Genomic DNA, 19,482 nt, shown 5'->3' with positions numbered 1-19,482 from the left:
TTAAGATTTTGGAGACCCCATCCCTATTAGGATTTTTTTTTTGCCAAAACTAGTCAGGATAGAGTTGTTCCCAAAAGGGTGAGTTTTTATCCTTTTTTTGTTGGAACTAGTGCATGATTCTGTCTTAACCAATTCCCCAATGCGAATGACTAGGGCTTGGTGCTTAAGTGTTGCGCTTGGCTGGTTGACCAACATTTTTTGTTTTCATTCATAAGTGGGTTCACAATTTAATCCTTATGACTGTTCACCAGTGATTTGGTTTAGGCTTTCTTAACGTGGAGTATTGAGGCAACTCTTCCCTTCACAGCATTCTCCATTCAATTGGAGAATTTACGGAACTCAACAATGTGACTTCCTTTACTGTCTGTTAGGGCATGATGCACATTGTTCACCAACAGCCCGCCGGCATGAATTTTTAGGTAAAGTGGTATTCTAACACTGTCAATGATCAGTGTGTTATTTTTAAGACTACGCTTTTTTAAGTCATCTCGGAGATCAATAGCTGTTCATTTTCTGGTATGGGTAAAAGGAAAACCTGTTGCGGCTGATGAATGTCCTCAGCAGCTTAGAAGGATTGCAGGCTAGTAAGATGGTGGTATGATGAGCCGAGGGTGGGGTTAGGGTAATGGTTCCAAGCTGAATCTAATTTTCTCGTTTCCCCAATTAGGTTAACCTCAGCCCGAGATTGTGTCATGGAAGTGAACCCTCCGCCTTTTCTCTTTGTTCTGATGTTGTGAAGGGGAATAGGAACAATACCTTAAAATCCCTCATGTTTCTTTCAAAAATTAAAGCACGTATTAGAATAAAACTTTCGCAGGTCAATACATATGAAAATGGGGTGATGTAATCACTCCTTTTGGTTTGAAATAGTAAATTAAAGATAGTTAAGAGACTTTGATTTTGATTTGAGTGAATTTGAAATAAATTAAGGACTTGGATTTGAATTTGTGTACATTTGAAAAAAGTGTACTAGAAAATTATATTGAATTTTATTCAAATTCATTTTAGTTGAAACCAGAACTCTAAAATTTATGTACCTAAACATAATTTTTATCATATTTTGGTCAAATTCATATAAATTCGACTCTAAGGTTTAAAAATTATGTTGCAAATGCAGGTAAACAAAAAGGTGTACTCTTTGAATTATCTTTTTGGATAAAATCAAAGACAAAACTCAGCCAGCTTTGTGCTAACTTTGATTTCAAAGTTTGTGTTTATGAATTAAGCAAAAATTCATGTTGGGAAATCTTTCACACTAAGTAAACATTTCAATAAAAGTTACCAATTTGGAGTCGCTGTTTTGTTTCAAATATGATTCTATGAAAAAGTTCAGTATTTGCTTAATTGGTATTCCAAGTATTGGGCATTTTACAGAAGTTAATTGCAAATTCAAGTTGCCATTTTTTTTTTTTTACATAAGAATTTCAGCCACCAACAAGTCATTTGGACCCTCTAGTGTGGCGCCAAATCTACGGATTAGTGTCCTCTGTCTTCAGGTTTTGTTGATCAGGATAAAGTTCAGATGCGGACATGACTTTTGTACATCAGTTGCATGTTCAGTCGATTCGACTTTTGGAACATATCTCCATTACCATCTGCGGTCCTCGTTGGCTCATAGAGAATTCTCACCATCCACAGTCCCTGCTGGCTTACAAGGTAAATTCTCATTATCCACAGATACCGTTGGTTCTGTGAGTGTATCTACCTGAAATTGAACTCTCGATATTTCTTCTTACTTGCTGATGCTTTTTTACCATGTCATGCCATGGGGGCTCACCCCCATTTTTCTTTTTAAGAACTTCTTGGGGGAGAAAGAGAGAAATTTAACACCAAAATGGATGTTTATTTGTGGTAATCTTATTCAATGTAATATATTAAAAAAAATGGATGTTTATTTGTTGTAATCTTATTCAATGTAATATATTCTTTCCTAAACCTCTCATTTTTTCATTTCTTAAAAGCTTAACCATGGTAGCACAATGAAGAATAGAAAAACTATTTTCTAAGAAAATGGTTATGTTTCATTGTTTGGAGAGAGATGTTTTGTTTCTTTGAAGTTTTCGCATTTTACTATTACATAGAAAACATTTTTTGTTGAAAATATTTCTCTTTGTTGGGTGGCATCAGTCAATAAAAACCTTTTAAAGTTCTATCTATCATAAATAAAGCACACATAAGCAAATAGAGTGAAGTGATGAATTAGTACTTTTACTATAAATTCGTAACTATTTTAATCCGAGGAAAGACTTGTATTTAATTTTATTCAATTAGAGTTGTCCTATAAAACAATTTAACAATATATATGAGTTGATGAGTGGGGATTAAACGTAGGTTCCTCCACTTTGGGGATTAGTCGAGTCTCGAAAGAGACCTAAGTACCATTGATTATTATTAAATGATACATAATCCTTTTGAAATTATTTTATGCTTCCTATATTATTTTAAAGCTTTAAACCAAGATGCCAATCCATAATTACTACAAGGCTAAAATTTCTTGAGTTCTATTTTAAAAGATTAGGTTTGTGAGAAGTAATAGTGATTTAATGTGTAATACAATGTGTAATGCTAATTCATTATTTTACATGTGCATAGCCGTATTTATTGGTATTACTTGACTTAATTAGGATGATGAGTTAGTAAGTATAAATCCTTAATTTTATTAATTAGAGAATAATATATTTTTTATTTGATGGTACATAGACATGTAACATTACTTCATATAATTTAAGACGAAATAAGTGGGAGCTACACAAAAAAGGCATAAGCCTCTCTTAGGATGAAATCTTCCCCACACGCCCCCCCTCTAACAATCCCCTAATGGAGGTGTGAATTGAGTTTTAAAATTTTTTGGTTAAATTAAATTTACTATTCAATACAAATCATATCTCGTTAAAAAATATAAGTGTGTATGTAAAATGATTTAAGTAATGAGTACAGATATATACGTATGGAACATATATCATTTAAATTAAATGTGTGCATGCAAAATAATTATAACAGTAAATGAATAAGCATACACGTACGGAATTTAAAGTGCGGAAATTAAATAAGATAGAGAGAGAGAGACACACACATAATATTTGTTATTGAGGTTCATCAAATCCTGCCTATGTCCCCGCCTTAGGCAAATTCCCAAGGATTCCACTAATCTGCTCACTTAAACAGGCGGAGCAGAAGCCGTTTACACTTCTCCTTACAAGGTGGAGTCTCCTCAACTCAATTACTAGGTTGAGCCAAATTGGTTCTTTTTTACGAGGCGGAGTTTCCCCAACTCAATTACCAGGCTGAGCCAAACTAGCTTACAAGTATAAAACCTTTCTTACAATATGAATGCTTCTTAAAATAAGTAGAAATGTACAAGTTGAAGATCTAAATGCACTCTTATATGATTTAAACATGAAGTTCAATAGAGTTATGATTCTTTTCTCAAAAATATTTTTCAATAAAACGTGAGAGTATGGAAAATGATTTTCTTTTTAAAATGACCTTTAAAAATAATCAACAAGCCTTCGAAGCAAAAATGTATATGATTAAATACATGCTCAAGGCTTTTCTCAAGAATCTTTTTAAGTCAATATAATATTAATTAAATATATGCTCAAAGTTTTTGAATAACCCAAGAAGTTCTTCTCCAAAAATATTTTAAAATAAAAATAAGAGAACTTGAGTTTTCTTTCTAAATGATTGACCTTAAAAAATAAGAAGACTTAAGAGCAAAATATATATGAGATTTAAATATATACTCAAGTCTTACTTAGATAAACAAAATATTTCCCCAAAAATAATTTTTACAAAGAAGAGTATAGGAGAAATATTGTCTTTGAAAACCATACAAAGACTATCAAGCAATATATATATGCTCAAGTCTTTTAAAACAAAACCCCAAAATATTTGTTTCCAAAAAGATTTTCAAAAAGTGAGTGTAGGTCCCTAGGGTGTGGTTCAGGTGGTAGTGCGGGCTGCGAGAGTGCCTCTCACGAGGTTAGGTATTCAAATCCTTCCGGATTTGTTTCCGCCCCTGGATTCCTGAAATTTACCTCCCTTTGGAGTTGTGGGGTCGACTTCAAGGGGTGTGGTATTAGTCACGTGGACCGTAAAACGAATATGTGGAAACCCGGTGCGTAATCTTAAAAAAAAAAAAAAAAGTGAGTGTAGGAGAATTAATCTTTGAAAAACATAATAATAAAAGGCCTTAAAGCAATGTATTTATGAATGAAATAAAAGCTCAAGCCAATATCAAATAAAATCCCAAAAAATATTTTCTTCAAAAATGATTTTCAAATAAAAGTGAGAAGGAGAAAAATTACCTTTGAAAAACTTCAAGAATAGAAAGGCTCTCAAGTAAATATATGAGTGGATATGAGCTCAAACCTTTTTAAGAACCCCCAAAAGGATTTCTCCAAAATAGATCTTCAAGGAGTAGGAGAAAAGAGAATTTAAGCTCAAATGGGGTATGAAAAAATGGAGAGAATCACAAAGATATTCAACTAAGCTTGCAGGATGATTTTCTAACATTTTTCAAGTGTTTGAGGCTTGTATTTATAGGTTAAACCCATTTCTAGCCATTTTATGGCTGTTGGGGGAAGAAAATTTATTTTATTTTGAAAAACTAGCTGTTTTCTCCCATTGAGTGTTATGACACCGTCCAAAACCATCGACGGTTTTTCTGGCCTCTCCAAAACCGTCGACTGTTTTTTCCTGAAAGTCTTCAGCATGAAAAGAATTTTCTACTGCAGATACCTTGTGGTATTTTTGCCATAACTTTTTCTATAGAACTCCAAATTGGATGTTCTTTGTATCAACAGAAAGTTAAAAGAAAATCTCACAACTTTCATGTTGAACACTTTTTAAGATGACAACGGATTGGTTGAGAAAATTACTCATTTCTACTGTCCAATCGACCGGGGCATTTGAAAAAATATAGTTTTGCCTTCATTTAAGTTCAAAAACCCCTTAAAAAACATTTGGTAAGTCTAGCATTTTAAATAAAAGATTTTTCATGTTTCTTGGAGGTTCTTAAGGTCAATTTATGGTCATTTTGAGCTTCAATTTAATTCATATGATATGCATGCACATACAACCCTAAATTACTATTACAACTTAGAAAATAATAAATAAAGTCTTCAAGTCTTTTGCTCATCTGATTCTCCATGGAATACGCCTTGGAATATGATCATCGGTGTGCATTCAAGGCTTCCATATTGCAGTTCTCATTTGTGCCTTCTGCATTATAAATTTATTCAAAGACTAAACGCATACATGAGATGTTGTGGTTTGTCATAATCAAAATAGTGATCGGACTCAAAAAGTCAACACCCTACACACCATATCTTGATCTATCTTGTATTAAGTTAATATTGAAATCATGACTTCTATGAAACAATCAAATCAAATGCAATATGATGAATGGACCCATATGTTGGTCCTCAATCCTAATTGCTTGGAAATGAGCAGTATTGTAGCATTGTAGCAAGTGATGTGTGTGTTTGTGTGTGCGTGTTTGTGCATTTTTTTTTTTCAAGTGTTTGAGAGTCAGCAATGTGTGGTTTTTGACCATTACATTGTTATGAATGGTGATTTTATGTGTGGTTCTTGACCATTAAATTGTTATGAATGGTGATTTTTTCCAATCATTTCTACTTCAACAAGTGGATATTTGGATTTTTATTTTTTTTTAAATTACTTTTTGTGTCTTAATTGAAAAATAAGGTTTTTGTATCTAATACACCCAAAATTGATAGGCACACTCATAGGGTCAAACAGTTATAAGACCACCATTTGATGCCTTACATAATCGCCCTTAGGTTATTTATAACCCCCGATATGGTTAGAAGAGCCACTATTGATATCCTGCATAACTGCCTTTGAGTTACTCATAACCCCATTAAACATAATGACATGCACACTCATAAATGCCAAGCTAAAGAAGGGCCTGCCTCCACCACTTTAAAAAAGGGATCCCAGGAGGAGGTAAGCATCTCATTCTCGCTCACTCTTCACTTACAATTGCAATCTGAACCTTCCGTTCACTAACTTAGGCATCAGAGTGATCTCCCAAAGTTTATCGTGGATCCTCCAGGTCATTCTTGTTTAACTTCTTTCAGATGGTTGGGATGGAAGGATGGTTTAGCAAAAGCCATACGATTCTTGGCAGCATCAGTTAGCGCCATTAGTGGGAACCATTGGGAGGTTTTCTATCCTTGACTATGACCACATCGCATAACTCCAAGTTAGAACCCACTGAGGGAAACCAATCACCCTAGTCAATTTATTCCACTCCAATAGATAACGCAAGTGTGCCACTAAGTGACTTTCTAGCCTTCCAAAAAAGGGGTAGAAGACATGTTCACTATGATCTTGCATCAAAAAAAGGATCATGGGGAGCATGGTCCGAAGGCTAATCGAATAGAAGCAGTGTTTGATGGGTAGGCAGCTGCCCCACAAGAAGTTGTTGTGAAGGCCTCAGATCTAGTAAAAAAAGGTAGAGGATGCAAATAGTGTGGGCATCTATGAACAACGATCCTGCGACATGGAGGAAAAGTTCAAAAAAATTGACTAATTGGAAAAGCTGGTGAAGGAAGTACGCAACTACCCCTACATGGGGGAGTCATCAAACAAATCTTCGAACCCTCCTTTTACCAAAGAGGTAACGGAGATCTCTTTTCCAAGTAATTTCAACATGCCAAGTATTGAAGGGTATGATGGCTTGACCGATCCTTTGGACCACCTGAACACCTTTAGGGAGCTGATGCGATTGCAAGGTGCGCCCTATGCAATCATGTGCCGAGCATTTGCAGCCACCCCAAAGGGGAATGTCAGGGCATGGTATCAAACCCTAAAGCCTAAATTTATTAGATCCTATTCTGAAATGGAGCAGTAGTTTGTCAAGCATTTTGTGAGCAGTCAGAAAAAGGCAAAAACTTCAGCTCATCTGATGAGTATTGTCCAAGGGGGAAATGATACACTTAAGGAGTTCATGCACTGCTTTGTGAACGCCACTTTAGAGACTCGAAACCTAGATCATGGGGTATCGGTAGTAGCTCTGACAATAGCTCTTCAACTAGGGAACTTTTTAAACTCTCTGGGGGGAAAAAACCACCAACCAATATGGTGCAGCTAGTCACACGAGCCCAGAAATACATCTATCTAGAAGAGGTCATGACCATAAGAAGAAATCGAACCGATTTGAAAAGGAAGAGTGTGAGGGACCTAGATGAAGTGGCTAAGGAGGGGAAGGAAGCAACTTATAGACTTACGGTGCGCGAACCCTAGTGGCGCGAACCCTAGTGGCGCGAACCCCAATGATGTGAATCCCATTAACGCGGATCAACATGCCTAGATCAACAATGTCTCATCTTATAAGCACCACTCATCAGGCCTTGGAGACCTGCCCATTTGATGAGCACAACTCATGAGGCAACAAAGGAGTGAGCATGACTCACCAGCAACGACCCATTTGATGAGCACCGCTCATGAGGTCTTGTAGACCTACCCAATTAATAAGCACATCTCATGAGGCAGGCAAGGAGTGAGCACGACTCACCCGCAATGGCCCATCTAACTCGTGAGGCCCCAAAAATATGCCCAATTGATAAGCACAACTCATGAGGCAAGGAAGGAGTGAGCATGGCTCACCAACAATGACCCATCTGATGAGCCCCACTCATGAGGCCCCAAAGATGTTCCCGAATTGATGAGCAAGGGTGAAGCAATTGGCTTAAATTGAGCAAAAAAATGCAGTAATCGGCCCAGATTAAGCCGAATAGTGAACGTATCGGTTGAGAATTCAATCGAAGAGTGCAAGTGTCGGCTCGAATTAAGCCAAAAAGTAAAGCAACAAGCTCGGATCAAGCCGATTAGTGAAGGAATTGACTCGGATTGAGCTGTATGCTGAAGTAACCATTTTAGCTGAATGGTGAAGGCATCGGCTCAAATTGAGTCAAACAATGAAACACACGATTCGGATTAAGTCAATCACTAAGGCAATCGACTCGGAGTGATCTGAACACTAGATTAGTCGGCTCGAATTGAGCCGAAAAAGAAAGCAACTGGCTTGGATATAGCCAACTCGTACCGTAACTAGCTCAATAAAGAACACCCAAATTGAGCTGGTCGCCTAATAACTAGCTCGAAACACTCTCAAATAAAATAAACCTATTTCAAAAATTTGATAGTGTAGGAGGGGGGGTGGGGAGGGGCAACTGATACACTCAAAATTGATAGGCACACTCATAGGGTCAAACAATTATAAGACCACCATTTGATGCCTCACATAACCGCCCTTAGGTTATCTATAATCCCCAGTATGGTTACAAGAGCCACTATTGATATCCTGCATAATTACCTTTAACTTACCCATAACCCCCCTAAGCATAATGATGCACTGATAATTGCCAAGCTAAAAGAGGGTCTACCTTCACCACCATAAAAAGGGGATCCCAAGAGGAGGCAAGCATCTCATTTTCACTCACTTTTCACTTACTATTGCAATCTAAACCTCTCATCTCCTAACTTAGGCATCAAAGTGATCTCCTAGAGCATACCCCGGGTCCTCCAAGTTATTTTTATTTGATTCCTTTCAGGTGGTCACGGTCGAAAGACAGTTGAACAAAAATCATACGATTCTTGGCAGCAACAGTATATATGCACAAAACAAGAAAAATCTAAGATAGTGACTAATATTCTTAATGTAATAGTGTAGGACCGTCCAAAATTTTTTATTTTTCACAAGTTGTATTTGTTTAATAAATTAATTCACCAAACATGGTATTCTTGGTGGATGTATGTCTATCCTATTAAAAAAATATATTTCTTTTGTTTTTGCTTTTTTGCAATGGTGGTGAATGCATACCTCAATCAATAAAAATAATAAAGGACAACTCACAGCTACATATCATGGGACAGTAGATTTCCAAGGCCAAAACAATCACTTTCGCCGTGGTCTGCTTTAGATGTGATGAAGTCATATGTATGTGGGGTCAATAATACACCAAGCCTTGTTAAGCCATACTCATCTTCAACTATGCAAATGGTCAAGGATCCATTTAGTGATCAAATATCATGGCATACTAGCCTTTTACCCAACAAATATGGTTGTTGAAGAACCATAACTCGAATAGTAGGAGTATTGAACTCACATTCCATAAGCATTGAGAGTTACTCTGATTTCCACATCACAATCCTCATGTAAATAAACTTGTTGTTAACCACCTATAATACAAAACTAAAGGAAGTGATGCCACATGCAACTCGAGATAGGCACACAAAAGTCCAACATCATTTCCAATCAAGTCTAAGATGATACTACCTAAGAGTAAATCCATGTGCCAGCAGGGTGCTTGCCTCAACCTTTGAAATGAAATCGAAACGTGCCCTCATTCTCCAATGATTCATCCATGGGGCTCCAATCTCATGTGAAAGCTTAAGACACCTTTTGAGGATGTCAAGAGCATATGCTCAAGCACTCCTCGGGTTGTTGACTTAGTGCCTAAAACGATATTGGGGTGTTAGGATGTTCACCTAGTGGTTCACAAAGTTAATATATTTATGTTACATTCTTGTTTGCACATTAGTAACCATTAGTGGGTCAAATTATCATACATTACTAGTCTAAGAATTCCAACTTGATAGTTATTCGGATCTAAAGTATGTACCATAACATTTCTATAATTGAATCCAAGTTTATCATAAATTGTTCCACAACTCATTTGGCATGATCACCATACCCTTCCAAAATTGCCCAGCTAGCCATCTTGCATGTTTCATGGATACAAAAAATGTATGACCTTGACCTCTCTCCCCACTCTATCTTATTAACATCATCGTTGATTAAAATATACATCATTCTTATGCTAAACCTAACAAAAACACAAAAGCCAAAAAAAAAAAAAAAGGAACTTGGAACAACAAGGCTCTTCAAACACATCTGGTCCACATCACACAACCTCAACACTATTTTTGAAGTGTACACAATCTCATTGTAAGATCCTCATGGAAGTCACAAAGTCATATTCAAAATAAGACTCAAATTGACATTCAACTTCTTCTAAGAACAATGCTCTAATTTCCAATTCCTCAATGAAGTTGCAACATCCAAGAATGTTGACTTGACTTATTCGCCATCAACAATCCTTAATACCACAAGTTGCGAAGATAGAAACTACTCATCTAACACATCTCTACCTCATCAAATCCTTAATATGGATCTATACCTTTCATCCTTATACCTCAATGCCTTAAAAATCCCGCACAAGTTAAGTAGAAGATCAATCTTTTGGTCCACCATGCCAACACCTTCCTAATGTCGATCGGAAACCATGAAGTCAATTAAACTTCATTCACAAAATGCCAACCTAGTTGTGATTCCCTTCTCACTATCCACCTTTAACACTCTTACTAAATACCATCATTTGGAGGTTGCTGCTAATTCTTTAAATGTGAAGGGACTTGCGAAATAGCGCTAAGATTCGGTTGTAGTGCATATAGATAACAAAAAAAATAATCAGATCATGCAATCCCTAATTACGTCATTAGGATTATACCTGCGAGATCTGTCTAGTTTGATCCCGAATATGTAAGTATGTAAACGAGCTCTTGAAGATAACCATAAATTTTCTACTGTATTCCTTGAACACGCCTTGCTCCTGAGAGAGTGGGCTCGTAAGTGGCTGCTAGAGTTTTCTTTTCTCACAAAAATGTCTGCCTCTGTGAGAGTTTGCTCGTCTCTTTAAACTGTTGAATGGAGTGCGTGTATATATAGGCTACAATTGGGACCTCTGGGCAAATATGACTAGGGCTTCCCACGTAATTAAGAATTTTTAATTCGACCCGAATTTATCCTTAATTACGTTAATTATAATTAATACCACTAAAGAATTATAATTGCACTCCCTGTCATATTCGAAATTAAATTTTGAGCTCCTATTATTAAATGCTTATTTATCTCCCCACGTAAAGATTACAGATACCCGTCTATTAAATTAAATTACTGACAATTTAATTAATTGACATATTAATTCCTTGAGACCTTCCACTTAATTTATTTGATGTGCCGGATTCAAAATCCACCTGTAGGGTTTGACATAATCAAAACTTTAAAGTTTCCTTAAGGGGGTATCATCAATCTCGATATCGGGACGTGGATTCCATCAATAATTAGTGTTCACCGTACACATAATGTCATCACTCAACTCACTGAGTATTTTGACTTATAAAGAATCTCACTCTTCTATGAATCAAAATAATAAACATTATATGCACGTGTTCAATAGTCATATCAGGATTAAGAGCATAAGCACTCATAATAACCATGAGTTATTAATTGTTTTATATAATCAGTATAAAAACAATTACCCCAAGACGATCGTGTTCAATACACACAAAGTGTACCAACACAAGGAGTTGGAACTATACCATTCCCAATAGTTAAGACAGACCTATTAAAACCTTGTGCTATAGTCCTACCAATGGTATGTCCAATTTTATTTAAGACTGTGAACAATAAACTTATATTCTATAAGAACTGATGATCTAATTTTCTGTGTATAAGTCATACTCTACATACTAGATCGCCTACTATATAGAATGAAAGACACATATGCATAATCATTAAATAAATAATGTCAGGCAAACATTGCTCATAAAGATTCTCATTAAAATGGAATAATTGAAGTTATTAATAAATACTAAAATCGATTACATAAAGCATGTCTTTCAGTATAAATCCCTAACAATGTCCCACTTAGACTTAAAGTCATGCTGCCGTACATCTCACTCCCATTCCCTCTACAAGACTATCAAAAGTCCTAGCTGGTAAGCTCTTTGTAAACAAGTCTGTTAGGTTGCTTGCCAATGCAATCTCGATCACTATTACATCACCTCTCTGCACGATATCTCGTATCAGGTGATACTTGCGCTCAATGTGTTTTGCCCTTTTGTGGCTCTTGGGTTCCTTTGAGTTAGAAACCGCCCCACTATTATCACAGTAAAGTGTAATAGACAATTGTACTGAAGGCACCCCTCCTAGATCCAATAGAAAGTTCCTGAGCCAAACAACTTCCTTGGTTGCCTCAGAGGCTGCCAAATATTTGGCCTCCATAGTGGAATCAACAACACATGATTGCTTGATACTCCTCCAACTAATGGTTCCACCTCCTAGGGTAAACACATTTCCCTATGTTGATTTTCTGGAATTCTTATCTGACTGAGAATTTGAGTCTATGTACCTAATGAGTACTAGACTATTTTCCTAATAAACCAACATATAATCCTGAGTCCTTTTCAGGTACTTGATTATATGTTTTACCGCAGTCCAGTGTTCCCGCCCTGGGTTAGAATGATATCTGCTGACCATGCCTATGAAAAAACAGATGTCAGGTTTAGTGCAAAGCATAGCATACATGAGGCTTCCTATTGTTGATGCATAAGGAACTGCCTTCATGTTCTCTATCTTAATCGATGTTTTAGGACACTGATCCTTGGATAGAGAGATTTCATGTCTGAAAGGGAATAACCCTTTCTTGGAATCTTGCATGCTAAAATGGGCAAGAATCATATTGACATAAGTAGCTTATGATAAGTCCAACATCCTTTGCTTGTGATCTCGCAAAAGCTTGATCCCAAGGATGTGACCGGCTTTTGCCAAGTCCTTCATGTCGAGCTGTCTGGATAACCATACATTAACCAAAGATAATACCCCCACATCGTTTCCGATGAGTAAGATATCATCCACATATGGCATCAAGAATACCACCACGTTTCCATTATATTTTTTTGTATACACATGACTCATCATGGCATTGATCAAAACTATAAGATTTAATGGCTCGATCAAAACGGATGTTCCAAGACCTAGATGTCTGCTTAAGTCCATAAATGGACTTCTTAAGCTTGCACAACATGTGTTGTTGGCCTACTGTTGCAAAACCATCTGGTTGCACCATATAGATGCACTCATCAAGACTTCCATTAAGGAAAATTATCTTGACATCCATTTGCCAAATTTCATAATCAAAATAAGCTGCAATGGATAAGAGAATCTGGATAGACTTTAGCATGACTATTGGCGATAAAGTTTTTTCATAGTTGATTCCCTTTTTTTGAGTAAACCCTTTCGCAACAAGCCTAGCCTTGAAGGTTTCAACCCTCCTGTCGGCTCCTCTCTTCTTCTTATAGATCCATATGCATTCGATGGGTTTTATCCCTTTGGGTGGCTTTACAAGATCACATACTTGGTTAGAGTATATGGACTCCATCTATGATTTCATAGCCTTTTGCCAGAGTTCTGCATCTTTATCTTGAAGTGCTTCACAGTAGTTGCCGAGTTTGGTATCTAGTTCATTAAGGATCCTGTCATAAAACTCTCCCAAAAACATATACCAATCAGGCTGGTGTACAACCCTCCCACTACGACGAGGCACATTTTGCTGTGTTGATCCTGATCCTTGTGCACTATCATTCTGCCCTGATTGTACAATCGACATATTTGTTGGAATTGGTGTATTCCCAAGAGGGGGGTGAATTGGGTATTTAAAACTTTCTATCTAGGTTAAATTCTTAATTAGTATTATACAACCTAGGGTCTTTCTAAGCAAATGCCAATTACCCACTAATATAAAACTGAGCAAATGATCAAGACAAATATAACAAGCTCAGTATTCCCCCAAATAAGTATGTATTCAAATATTTAAATCAATTAAAACATTCACAATAGTTCAAGCATACATGTGCGGAATTGAAAGTGTGGAAATTAAACAGAGAGCTGACACAAAATATGTTATCGGGGTTTGGCCAATACTGCCTACGTCTCTGCCTCAAGCTCACAAGTAAGAGGATTCCACTAGTTGTTGAATTCACAGGTGGAGCAACACCGTTTACAACACCTTACCAGGATGGTGTACCTAGTTCTCCTAACCGGGTCTGAACCAGTGTGGTGCTTTCCGAACCAAGTCAGAGCAATTCGAGACTATTCTTAGGGCTAGTCTCCCTCTTCCAACAACCTGTCGAGAATACAATAGATAATCAATAATTTTTATATACAAACATATGTGCTTCTAAACTAAGTAAATGATGTACAACAATATGCTCAACACACTCACGTACGATGGGATATTAAGCTCACGTGAGATTTGGTTTAATCAGTAAATCAACTCACAACAATATGTGTATCTATATGTATATGTGTGAGTAAGTGAGACCTTTGATCTAAGCAAATATATTCACAATATGAATAGTCAAAAAGCCTCTACAACCCTAAGCAAATATCACAATAGTATTTTTCAAATATCAAGCACAATAGATATTAGAGTTTAAGCTTGCTGAAAATATTTTTATCAAAACACAAAGCAAGCTTATAATACTTGTAATAAGGATGCAAGTTCTTAAGAAAATGAAGATTTTTTCCCAATCCAATATTTGTAAGTAAAATACAATGAGAAAAACTTTAAGTTACTCTCCAAAATCAACAATCAACAAATGCAAGTATGAGAGAGAGTATAGTTAGCAAAAAGTATGTGAAGAACAAAAATGATCTCTCTCGAAAATATCTAATTGAATGAGTATGAGAAAGAGATTTTAGCAATATGCTTGTATAAGGTGGGAGTATGAAAGATTTAGCCCAATAAAATTTTCAGAGAAAAATTGGCTAATTGATTTGCTAATCTCTTGTTAATTTTAGCAAATGAGGAGGTATATATAGTTTTTGCAAAAAATATAACCGTTGGGGACATCAAGGGTATTTTGAAAAAAATTTAATTATGTTTAACAAAAATTAACCCTGTTTTACTGAGATAAAAATTTTGCCAACCCGAGAGGTTCAGTCGACCATATTCAAGGTTCAATCGACCATATTGCTAAGTTTGGTCAACCGTAGCAATTTTAAACTACGAAAATGGTTGACCATTTCAAGGTGATTTTGAACCCTTTGTAGGTTCGGTCGACCATGGCTAAGGTTCGGTTGACTGCTCATATGGCTCGATCGACCGTGACCAATTTGAACTGCACAAACGGTTGACCGAATAGTTGGGGATCAAACACATTCTGATTCGGTTGACCATGGATGATACGTTCAATTTATAATGGTTGACTGTGTGAAGTTAACATGTTAACTTTTGACCGGTTCGGTTGACCAAGGCTTTTACACTGCCAAGGATTCGATCGATTGAGACTTAGTCAACTTTTGACTTTTCAGCCATCAAGGCATTCGGTCGACCAAGCTGGTCTTTACCAAAAAGGTTTGGTTGACCGGGGCAACTCAGAGGTACAATTTTTGCCTTCAATTTGACCCTAAAAATCCAACGTTCCGGTCGACCAAAGTTTGGTTTGGTTCCCTACGGTCAGTCTATGGTCAATATTGAGCTTTTTATCCCATCATGCATGCAATGCAATTATTACAGTCCATAATATTATAGACCCAAAATATAAAACAAAATGCATTTACAATATAGAACAAATGTCTTCTCCTTCTTATTTTACTCCTTTGATTTGTCATGGAATACGCTGGATGATATGGTCTTTATGTTCCTCCTAACTTCCATCTCTTCCTTATGTGTGCGCTAAAATATTAAGCCTGCTCAAGCCCTGAATACACACATAAGTAACTTGCAATTTGTCATTATCAAAACTAGGGTTTGGACTCAAAAAGTCAATAGTATTGATGGTAGCTGCACGTGATGGGTTAGACTCAACTTGAGTTACAACATTCCTCCCACTACGACGAGGCAATGAGATGTCAATAACTCTGTCTTGTAGTGGTTCTTCTTGTACTATTGGTATAGCTGGTATATCTTCTCTCAACTCTTTTAGAACAGTCCTACTTCTAGGTTTGTGGTTCATTACATAGTCCTCTTCTAAGAATCAAGCATTAGTGCTAACAATGACCTTCTGATCCTTTAGACAATAAAATAAACCAACTTTCGTTCCTCTAACGTATCCAACAAACAAACAGACATCTGTCCTTAATTCCAACTTATCTGTTTTCCCTTTTAGCACGTGTGCTGGACTGCCCCATATCCAAACATGCCGCAGACTAGGTTTGCATTTAGTCCACAATTCTATGGGTTTAGTAGGTACTGACTTAAATGGGATTAAGTTCAGAATATAGGCTGTTGTTTCTAATGTGCGCCCCAAAACGAATTAGGAAAATTTGAATAACTCATCATAGATTTGACCATGTCCATAAGAGTCTTATTCCCTCTTTATGCTACACCATTTTGTTGTGGCATACCATGTGCATACAACTGGGATTCAATTCCCTCCTCTGATAAGTAATCCACAAATTCTCCTAAAAGGTACTCACCACCACGATCAGATCGTAGTGTCTTGATACATTTATCCTGGTGTTTCTCCGTTTCTGCCTTAAATACCTTGAATTTGTCAAAGCATTCAAACTTACGATGCATCAAATAAATATACCCATACCTTGAGTAATCATCAATGAAAGTAACGAAATACTCAAAGCCACCTCTAGCCTGGATATTCATAGGACCACACAAATCAGAATGAACCAGTTCTAATGCCTCTTTTGCTCTATAGCCCTTGGCCGAAAAGGGCCGCTTGGTCATCTTATCTTCTAAGCAAGATTCACAGACTGGTAGTGCCTCCACTTCTAATGAACCTAATGGTCCATTCTGAACTAGCCTTGAAATTTGTATTAGATTAATATGACCTATGCGTAAGTGCCAAAGATAAGTTTGATTCAATTCAGAAGATTTCTTTCTCTTACATGATAGTTTATTAGTGTTGTTCAATTCATTTAGTTGACTGTATGAGAAACATGATTAATAATATAAAGACCATCTACAAATGTACTAGAACATATAAAATGTTTAGTTAACTTAATAATAATTGAGTTATTAAAATAAATGGAATATCCGTGATCAATCAACTTGGAAACTAAGATCAAATTCCTTTTAATGGAAGGTACATAAAGAAAGTCTTTCAATATTAAAATCTTATCTCTACCAAAAGAAATGTGAATATCTCCTACTGCAACTATTGACACTCTTGTGCCATTTCCCTGAAATACGTAAATCTCCTTATCACTTAGTTGGCAGGTTTGCTAGAACCCCTGCAAAGAATTGCAGAAATGATTAGTGGCTCTTGTATCTACACACCAAGTACTGGTAGATATCACCGCTAAACATGTTTCAACTACTAGTGAATGAGATATACCTTTGTTGTTCTTTTTGGTGAGATAAACTGGACATTGTGATTTCCAGTGCCCTGGCTACTTGTAGTGAAAACACTTGCCCTTAGGCTTTTTCACTCCATCCTGCAGCCCACACACTACTAGAGGAGCTCCCTGTGGTTTTTGAACCTTTTTCTTCTTATTTCGGCCGGCCTAGAAGAAGAACCTTTCTCAAACACAAAAGCAATAGTTGGCTTCCTGATGAGGCCCTCAGCTACTTGAAGCTCTTTAAGTAGTTCTGCCAACGAGTAAGAGAGCTTATTCATGTTGTAATTCAAGCAAAACTGCTTGAAAGAGTTAGGCAGTGACTGGAGAGCGATATCCACCTGGGTTTCCCCATCGATTTCAGCTCCAAGGATCTCTAACTCATTGAGAAGACCAATTATCTTCAGAACATGATCCTTTACTGGGGTCCCTTCTGCCATAGTAGTATTCATAAGTTCCTTCATAGTAGTCTGCCTAGTAGCACGATTTTGATCTCCAAACATTTCTTTGAGGTTCTGCATTATATCATATGTAGAAGGCATGGATTGATGTTGATGTTGCAGAACATTCGATATAGATGCCAAAATGTAACATCGCGCCATCTCATAAGCCTTAATCCACTTTCGGTAAGCTTGAGTTTCCTCATCGGTTGCCCCTTCATCGGATTTCTGTGGACATACTTCTACGAGCACATACTTTTACTCCTCTGCAATCAGTACAATATCCAAGTTCCTTTTCTAGTCAACATAATTAGGTCCAACCAGTTTGTTTTCTTTGAGAATAACAACCAAGAGATTGAAAGTCATTTTAATCTTGAGAATCACCTATTATAACAAAATATGATGAGCAATAATAAACTTTTAATTTAATTAAAAGAATATGGTTCCTTCTACCAATATTCTCTTTTAAAGAATCTGTCAGCAACCTAACACACCGTGAGTAGTATACCTCGATGGGAGGTTGTCTACTATTCAACATTTGTGTAGACAGGTGAGGACCTATTAATTTTACTATCTAGGCAAGTAATTATGTCAAGTAAAATTGAGCTGCTGACTTAGTTTTGGTCCTATAAACTATAGCAGTGACTCAGATGGTGAGGATACTATTATTCATAGCTAAGTGTATACCATCACATAATATTAGATCTATTGTCCCGTAGTGAATTCCCAGATGGAGAGGTAACCAAATACTGACAATTACTAGAGTTTATACTTGGTGAGTCTGTAATTAATTCCATTCGATGGGGAGGAAGATACTAATATCATGACATAAAATTAATTACTTCACCTATAAATTAGTAATGGAGATTATGTGATTTATATGTAATAAATTTTCTCACCCACTTAGTTATTTAATTCATGATGGATATAAACACATGTTCAAATAAATTTAATATTCCAATATCAGTAACTAAATTACATGCAACAAATAAAATTCCAAATTCCCTTAATATAATACAATTTTTTTTTTATAAAAAAAATTATATTATAACTTGGAAATTAATTTTATTCTGTAGTTGCACATGCATAAACTAACATTGAAATTTTAAATTTTACATGTCAATGACATAACGCAAGAACAACACACACGCCAAGAAACATATATAAATAAGAAATATGATATAATAAGTATCTGGCTATTATGGTCAAGCAGTTTGCATTATAACACCGTGAATCTTTATTTGCCATTACGCAGTGCTAGGGTTCGCCGGGGCCCCAAGGGCAGTGCGCCTGGCGAGGTTCAACCTACCCAGTCAGGTCATAGGGGTCCAGGTAAATTTAAATTCAAATTCAAATTCAAAAACAAATTTAAATTTAAATTTAAATTCAAATTCAAATTCAAAAAAGGAACGAAAAACTGCATCGCTATTCTAGGGGTTTTTCCTATTTTTCACCATTGCTATGCACACGCCACAACTGTGCCTCTTTTTCGGATGAAGGTGCATCATATTACAAAATCCTATGCCTCCATAACCAGAGTTCACATGCTACGAATCTTGTAATAAACAATCGTAATCACAAAACATATATTCATGTGACCATAATTGTCGGACAGAACACTACAAAATAAGTGTTAGTGCATACACACGTTCTACCCTAAGCATGCATTGATTCGATTTTCAAAGAACATAGTATTATTCTATATACAGTATCAACTGAGGCTCTGATACCAATTGAAGGGACTTGTGGAATAGTCCTAAGATCTGGTTGTAGTGCATATGGATAACAAAAAAAAAACAAAATTAGATCATGCAATCCCTAATTACGTGATTAGGATTATACCCGCAAGATTTGTTTGGTTTGATCCCGAAT

General features: G+C 36.3%; 1 pseudogene; it reads right to left on the bottom strand.

Moving 5' to 3' along the window:
* Positions 1-11,752: 11,752 nt before the first annotated feature.
* On the bottom strand, positions 11,753-17,976 carry LOC131160910 (uncharacterized; annotated as a pseudogene).
* Positions 17,977-19,482: the final 1,506 nt, after the last annotated feature.

This window comes from Malania oleifera, chromosome 7 (assembly GCF_029873635.1).
Source record: "Malania oleifera isolate guangnan ecotype guangnan chromosome 7, ASM2987363v1, whole genome shotgun sequence".
Taxonomy (NCBI): domain Eukaryota; kingdom Viridiplantae; phylum Streptophyta; class Magnoliopsida; order Santalales; family Ximeniaceae; genus Malania; species Malania oleifera.
This window is presented reverse-complemented; position numbering and strand designations above follow the sequence as displayed.